The sequence below is a fragment of the Octopus bimaculoides genome, chromosome 16 (genome assembly GCF_001194135.2).
Source record: "Octopus bimaculoides isolate UCB-OBI-ISO-001 chromosome 16, ASM119413v2, whole genome shotgun sequence".
NCBI classification, from domain to species: domain Eukaryota; kingdom Metazoa; phylum Mollusca; class Cephalopoda; order Octopoda; family Octopodidae; genus Octopus; species Octopus bimaculoides.
Window position 1 is genome coordinate 33,928,852 of NC_068996.1, and position 8,831 is coordinate 33,937,682.

Genomic DNA, 8,831 nt, shown 5'->3' on the forward strand with positions numbered 1-8,831 from the left:
TAAAGGGTGGGTTGGGGGTGCCCTGGCTAATGATACGCAGACATGCGTTGAGGCTGAGGCATCTCTGGCGTTACCTGGAAGGTGATAAGGTGTGGAATCTTTGGGGCAATTTAAACCCGGTTTCATTAAAAGATGTAATCTGACTGAATGGTAAAAGGAGTGTCGACAGGCACTCTTGCTTATCCACAAGACGGGCAAGGCAGGCAGTGGGAACACCACCTCGGTTTTGTATAGAGGGATGGTAGAGCACAGAAACGATGACACTCGAGGAGGAGCTCTGGGATTCGATGAGAACCAACTCACCAACCCTTTCAAAAATACTATATTTGGATAATTACCAAAAATCCCTGACCTAGCAGTGTTACAGGAACGCTTTACCTGTTCGCGATAAGTTATCCAGGCACAAATTGTCTGTGCCACCGACATGTCCAAGATGTGGGCTGGACGACGAAACCGTCCAGCACGCTTTTGTACAATGTCGGGAGCTGTCAAGCCTGACAATTTACGTAGAACACGTGTTGTCGCACCTAGTCTATAATAAAGATTGTACCGCCAACTGGACTCTCAAAGGAAGGTGAGGCATGTTTTCTCTGTACAGTTGCAGTGTTGAAAGAATGTGTATGGAGGACGAGAATGCAAGGATTCGTGACGGGATCTTTCATCTCCGGCTCTGGTTTTCTACTTTACTTCAGATACCATCAGAAGAGCAAGATAGGGCTGGAGAGGAGACTCCTATCGCGAAGTGTGTTCGAGAAACGATGGAAGGCTGTGATGAGAAAGGTGGGTGCTAGTAACCCGACTTAATCAACGTTGGAAAAAGAAAGGATAGCCGCTGGGCCTTTCAGGCTGCCGGCTGTACCCCTCTTTGAAATAAAGAAAAGTCAACACACACACACGCACGCACGCACGCACGCACACACACACACACACACACACACACACACACACACACACACACACACACACACACACACACACACACACACACACACACACACACACACACACATATATATATAATCATTATAATTTAAATGTATAGTTCATTCGAACTCATAGTAACATTTTTTTGTTTGTATTGTCCTGTTAATGTCCCTTCTGTATTCGATATATATTATCATAATAAAGAATTCAGTTAGCAAGACCATGCCCTTTTCGTCTACGACACGTTGTTGTCTTCAGTTTGTTACCTGCGGTATGTGAGTTCGTTTCCTGTTCTGCTTATTGTATATTTATGTTATTTTGAAGTGAAATATTTTAATTGAAATTGAACTGTTGTCCTTTGAAAAACAGTAAATTTCGCCCTGTGGGGTAGAAACATTTCTGTAAATTTTGTGAACTGTGATTTTTACGAAAATATTTTCTGAAAATTTTCTTGTTTTTTGTGACAAGTGCGAAGAAACGAAGTTATGGAGACCCAACCAGCCGTCACCTATGCTGCAGCAACAGAATAATGTTTGAAGATCGACGTTTGGCAGGTTAAAGAAGTGAAATTCGACGAGAGGAGATTGAAAAAGGCGAATGAACTTATAATTAAGGAAGGAAGTAACCTGAGGCTGACCCCGCCAAAAGAGGTAATGGAGGAAACAGCAAAAAAACTGTTGTGTATAGAACGCTATCAAACTCAAGCAAAAGGGTGGAAATAGAGGAGTGTCTTAAGGATATTATGCACCTTACGACATACTACACCAGAGGCAAGAAGTACGGCACAGTGGAGGTGCGGTTTGCGACCGAACAGGACGCAACAAAGTGCTCCACTGTGCCATTGAGGTTGTAAGAGTGGGCACTGTTGCCAACCTACTGTAGCAAATGTGCGGCCAGAATTAGGATTGGCAGAGTAGCCCCAGAAATCAATGAAACATGGCTGGTGGCAGCCATTCTCTTCAACGCGGAGGAGGAGACCAATGTGCTGAAGGTAACAAGGACAACAGAAGTAAACTGATTTGGATACAGCTTCGAGGTGATGGTCCAAATCAGTTTGCCGCACCTGCATAAAATTGTAGATGAAATTATGTTGCCAGAGGATGTTAAATTAAGAGTCTGCTACCACTGCGGAGTACGGGGACACATACAAGCAAGGTGTCCCCAGAAACAAGAAGTAGAATAGGAGCAGCAGCAGGAGGAAGTGGAACAAGGAGTGGTAGCACAAAGCCAAGTAAGTGAAGAGATGGAAAACGTAAGAGAAAAATATTCAGTTGGAAAAAGGAAAAAGAAAAAGACTATTTATTTCATCATCAATATTTTTAAATAATAAGTATCATTCGAACACATTACATTTTTTGTATGTATTGTCCCATCTATGTATTGATACCAAGCTACTCCAGACTGATGAAGAGCAGTAACTCTGAAACTAGTCTCTGGATCCTGGCTTTGCTGGGTAGAGGTGCTTGTCTCCTCAGTTTGAAAATATAAGGACACAGTACTCTTGTATCACATAGCCAATTAGAAACGCTGTTTCCTGGGGCTAAATAGCAGTAGCATTCTTTCCAGTATATATATATTTAGAAATGCAATATTTCTAATTATATATATATAATTGTAACATCATTGCGAGAAACCATGGCTTACTGGTTTGGGTATTCGGCTCACGATCGTAAGGTCGTGAGTTTATTTCTAACGGATGTTGTGTCCTTGAGCAAGACACTTTATTTCACGTTGCTCCAGTCCACTCAGCTGGCAAAAATTTAGTCGTACATGTATTGTAAAGGGCCAACCTTGTTACATTCTCTATTACACTGAATCTCACTGAGAGCTATATTAAGGGTACACGTGTTTGTGGAGTGCTCAACCACTTGCATGTTAATTTCATGAGTAGTCTGTTCCGGTGATCGGATCAACTAGAACCTTCATCGTCGTAACAGACGAAATGCCATATATCTATGTAAGAGATCGCTTATCCCTGCCTAACTAAGATTCGAAAGCGAATCCACACACTTGCTTATTTGACGAATGTCTGATCCCATTGTGTGTTATCTCCATGCTTGGAGATTAATGAAAAACATCGGACCTCCAGAGACCTTTGCTGTTGATATATGGGCCAGTCCATTGCTTTAGACTTGACCTACCTCCTGGCCATACCCTACATAACTGAGATCAGCTTTCTCTCACCCTCTTCAGTTGGCAGACCTCCAGCCGGGAGCAACTGGCTTCCCGCACTGTATAGCATCGACCGAATGGAAAGGGACAACGTAATCCTTACCCTTTCTTCTTCTCTGTCAGCAGAACACAGTTTCCACACTATCACAACCCAAGAGCGACTAACACATCAGTACATTGTATACTATATATATTTTTACTAACCACTGCCGGCAAATAAATTTGTGAATGTTCTTTTCTCTTCGATGTTGTTATTACGCTGTTTCGTCATGCTTTCAACTATCGACTTACAACGATCCGACACGGAACAAGAAGAGCTATTTTACACCAAGTAACTTTTCATCTGTACCATACAATTGGTACCTCCAACGTGAGAACCTTACATTCATACATTGCCCATACTAGCAAATGTACTCATCTAAGATGGGGCCATAATATGAGGGAGTGAATTATAACAGCTGTATGTATTGAGAAATGTGCAAATGGACTTGATAGATTACTGGGTGATGTCTTAGAGAAATCATATTACTGTTGGTAATACAGCATTCTATTGCAGCTATGCTAAATGTGTTTGCGATTGAGTGACATGTGATGACGATTCACTTCCGAAATGAAATAGGCTCCCAGAACTCTGTCATGAATAGTTATGTGGGACACTCCGAACGAAAGCTAGAGCTTCCTTCGACCACTACATAAAAAAGTATTAAGAAAAAATGTTATTTAGATATACTTTTATTTTAGTTGTTTACATTATTTTATACTTCTTTATACTCTTATACATTCAAAGTTCACAAATTTTCTTATTTAAATTATATATCATATTCCTTTCGATAATATCAATATGATTATAAAACTTCTTTGTAGGCGATATTTTCTGTTTGGTCGACACTAATTTTCAAATTACTGGACTCCGTTGCTCTACTCATAGCGACGTATAACTGGCCGTGTATAAACATCGGAGTGGGTAAAAATACACCTACACGATCTAAAGTCCGGCCTTGTACTATGTTTGCTGTGAATGAGCGAGCGGAATCTTTAGGGTTGCAAAAAAATCAAACTAAGACTTACGTCTCACTGTTCTATGCGAATAATGACTGGGTGTTCTGGTACCATGGGTTATTTTGATTGATGAAACTGAGATGTAAACAACAGCCGCTTCGATTAGCCATTTCGAATCCTGCTCGAGACTGACACACTTCAATAGCCACTAAAAAAATCACACACACTATATACTGACATACACTTTTCCATTTTATTTTCGCTATTAACTGTCCTCGAAACCCCTTCTTATCTACGAACTATACGAACTATACGAATAAAATCCAGGGTTACTCGTCGGTGAATTTTTAATAAAAATAAGAATTGATTTATCTATTTAAAAATCGATATCCGCGAAATAAACGTACTTTCTGATTTATTAATGCTAAAAGCCTTCCTGACGACCGTCTTTGTAATCCCGAAAAATCTCGTAACCATTGGGCCGTGAAGATGGAACAGACAGACGTACATAACGCCCATTATAGTAAGATAACAAATCTGCCCATCTACGATGGGAAATGAAGAGATAGTATCGCAAAACTCTAAATTCACGATCTATGCGATGGGTGGGTGGGGGGTTATAAAAATAAAGGTGGTTCATTAATACAAAACTCAATATCCACTAAATAATCATACATTTCCACATTTTTTTTTCGCTAAAATCCTTCCTGATTACCTCCTTTATAATTTCGAAAAACATCGTGGCCATTGGTCCAGCCGTTTGACCGTGAAGAGGGAACAGACAGACATAACGCCCATTATAGTAATATATATATATAAGAAAATCATATAGTTGTACTAACTACTACATTACAAACATCGAGCATCTAAATTGATAGTGGCTACGAGGGTATAAATGACCTCTCAATGGCAATCGCAGTCCACGTAATCTCAAAGCCAAGCGTACTGTAAAGCACCTGCTGTAAAGCACGTTATAACAAATTTCGATCGCCCAAATTAGTAAACTAAATAGCTATGGTTATATGATAATAACCTTTCCAAGGGGAAATCAGTTCACACACACACACGCACACACATGTAAAAGTGAAAATATTTTATATATCTTTTTATTAATGAAGACAGTTTGCATCCATATCATTCCAGAATTGTTGGAATAGATTATGTTTATTTTCATTAAACCTGGAAATTTTGTTCTCTCCATTCTTTATCCACACTGACCCACCCATAAGAAAAATCATACTACTCAACATTTTGACACGCTTTTATTACTAATCGCATAAAATTTCTAACCACTGAGCTCATAATGAACATCCCGAACGTTAATAATAACTTTTCATTTTAATTCATTCTTAGTAAATTTGTATTCAAAATTTTTTTATGAGATAGTTTAAAGAATTCAGTGGGAACATTTCTCTAATGTTACTCAGCTTCGTGATTTTGTCAGAACTAATTTTAGATACACTGATACAAATCACACGGAGAAAGGGGAAATAAAAATACTTTATTCTGTCTAGCGATAACCTAATGATTAAACCGGTTTAATTCACTATCTTCTGTACCAGTTGGTAAGAAGAATGTTCTAGCTATTTTTCTTTCTAAATAAGCAACAGTCGTCTTACAGGTACCTCACAGTGACTGAATTATTAAAAGCACCTTTTGTAATTAACAATATAGAAAATTCGCATACTTTCTTTTATTCTAGTTTCCCTTGATAAAATTAGAAAAAATTATGCAAACCGTCTGTGTCAACTAAATATTTGGCAACATGTATAAACATGTTTTGGTTGCTAAAACTTATTAAGGGCAAGCATAATGAATGGATTATTCTCATTCTTTTATATCATGAAACTGATAAAGTGAATTCTCAACCTTTAGTTGAAGTGGCAGTGTCGAGATTTGATTTCGGTGAGATCAAATTTTCCCTTCGCTCTTCCCGCATCGAGGTAGATATAATCAACTTTACCCCTCCTTCAAAATGTCTGGAATGTAACTGTGAAATAAATTCATTTTGTAACTTTATCATTTGCCACGAGGTTGCTGGGATGCTATATCAAGTGCAATGAAGTCAGAGTATTGTACTTGGAAAAAGTCTCAAAATTTCTGGAATGCACTTTGAAACAAACATACATACATACAAGGAGTATATCTTCCGAGATCGGAGAGATCGACGGGTTAATTGCCCGCATTAGAGTTTTAATTTAGTGCGTACTACAAAAGCACTTCTACAATACTTCTAGCCATTTTTCATTTTCTGAACATGAAATAAGCACTGTTAACATTTAATTAAACAAATGGCATTTATGTTGGCATTTATGTTGACATTTATGTTGGCATTTAGATGTGCTGTGATGCTCAACTTTTGCATCGAAGTATCATAAAAAGAAGGATGTGGATTGAAGGATTGGTTACTACGTTAGGTATATCAGGCTAAGACGTAGAAGTTTACATAAGACAATAGGTTATTTGAGTGCAATTTGACAGCTATTTCTATCATTTTGTGATTTCAAGCAGAGGATCCCTCATTGGATTGGATAGGAAGAGAATTGGGTATTATTTGTCAAGTGCGAGTTGCATTTGAAGATGTCTCTCGTTTGCTAAACCCTTTCTTCTCCTTCAACTCACCACTCTCCTCATATCTCCCTTTCGCCTCATTCTTGCGCTCTCTACTCTCCATTATTGTTTAGCTCACTGATTCTCCATGACATGGTCGTGCGATCCTTATCAGTTGCAGCCAGTTTTTCTTTTCTTAATTTAGAGGGTATAAAATTCTGATGTCTCTCGTTCATTTCTCTCTTTTCAACCTTTCTCTGAGGAATTCTGTCCTAAACGTTAGATTTTTCCACTCCTCACGGCAAGTTCACTGTACGCTTTTTATTGATTTTACTGCATATTATAAAAATTGCCGAAGCATCCAACACCAACCCTTTTGGAGCCTGTTTGATCACACACACACATACGCATATATTAATATATATATTATAGAGGTATGTTAATGCAAACAGGAGAAATAGAACTCAAGATATGAGCATATGTATATTTCTATTCATATTTAACAGAAGTAACTCTCGGACCTTGAGTCACACTGTTACTTCTGTTAATTATTAATAAGAATATGTATTTCATATATATATACATATATATATATATATATATATAGAATATAGAATATGCGTGTGCATGGGCGCGTGTGTGTGTGTGTGTGTGTGTGCGTGTGCGTGTGTGTGCGCGTGCGCGTGCGCGTGTGTACTATGTAATGGAGATTAGGCGGCCTGCACATCTTAGTTAAAGTCATTCTGCGACTCGGTAAAGTACCGATTATGTATACAGACACTCACCTTTCTATGGTAGTTTTCAACCTATAGCACATCCTCTCAAAGAATAGGATCCGATCTTGAGAGTAATTCTAACTTTCCATTCCTGGATTTGAAAAAGGAACATCAATATATACGGTCTTGATATAAAGCTAAAGATGTACCTGAATGATTACATTTGTAAATAAAATTCAACGGAATGGGTGTGAAGTTGTTATTAAACTTTTTTTATTTTTAATTACAAGTTTTCTTAAGAACTACTAAAAGTCCTTAAGTAGTATTTAACTGAAATTCCTTTTTTACTCATCTTTTTGATAAAAATTGGCACACTATAATTCATTGATAAAGACATCACAAGGCTGATCTGGAAATTTCAGAAAAGGCAAGTTTTGATACTTAAGGTTTAGGGGAGGGTACAGTGATATTTTCCGGGAGAGGTATGTACTCTTCCTAATTAAATTTTTTGTTTGGGAGGGTAGTATGTCATATAAGAAATTCTCTTTGGCCATATGATTTAAAATGTAAAACCCTCAATATGCTTACTCCGTAAAGGTATGGGACTATTTGAAAACTTTTAATCGAAAAGACATTTTAATGGGGGCTATTGAATTTTTTAAAAAAATTTTGTTAACAATTAGCCTTAAATTTATTATTTGAGTTCATCATAGAGTAGCTAATAAAAGCTATTATTTTAAAATTTTATAAATATAAATATTTTGAAAATTTTAACTATAGATGCATTATTTTAAGTATAAATATGCTTGTCCAGGTTTAATAACTTAAGAATATCAACCTCCATGCACTCGCATTTTTCTTTGTAATCCACATTTTCTCCAGGCAATGCAGTTAAACTAATAAATAGTAACAATTAATAATTCATAATTTTACTTGATTAAAAACTTTTCATCTTATTCAATACTGTTGTAAAAATAGTTTGATGATTGAATTAAATTATGAATAAGTATTAACTTAAATGAATTGTAAGAGCACTTTAGTTACTCTGGCTCGTGATAAAATCGAAAATTTAGAGAAAAAGAGAAAGGAAGAGAGAAGAAATCGTTTGCGATGTAAGGGAGGCAACTGTGTATATTTTATATATTATAATTATTCTTTTTTACTCTCTTTTACTTGTTTCAGTCATTTGACTGTGGCCATGCTGGAGCACCATCTTTAGTCGAGCAAATCGACCCCAGGACTTATTCTTTGTAACCCTAGTACTTATTCTATCGGTCTCTTCTGCCGAACCGCTAAGTTACGAGGACGTAAACACACCAGCATTGATTGTCAAGCGATGTTGGGGGGGGGGACAAACACAGACACACAAACACACACACACGCACACATATATATACATATATACGACGGGTTTCTTTCACTTTTCGTCTACCAAATCCACTCACAAGGCTTTGGTCAGCCCGAAGCTAT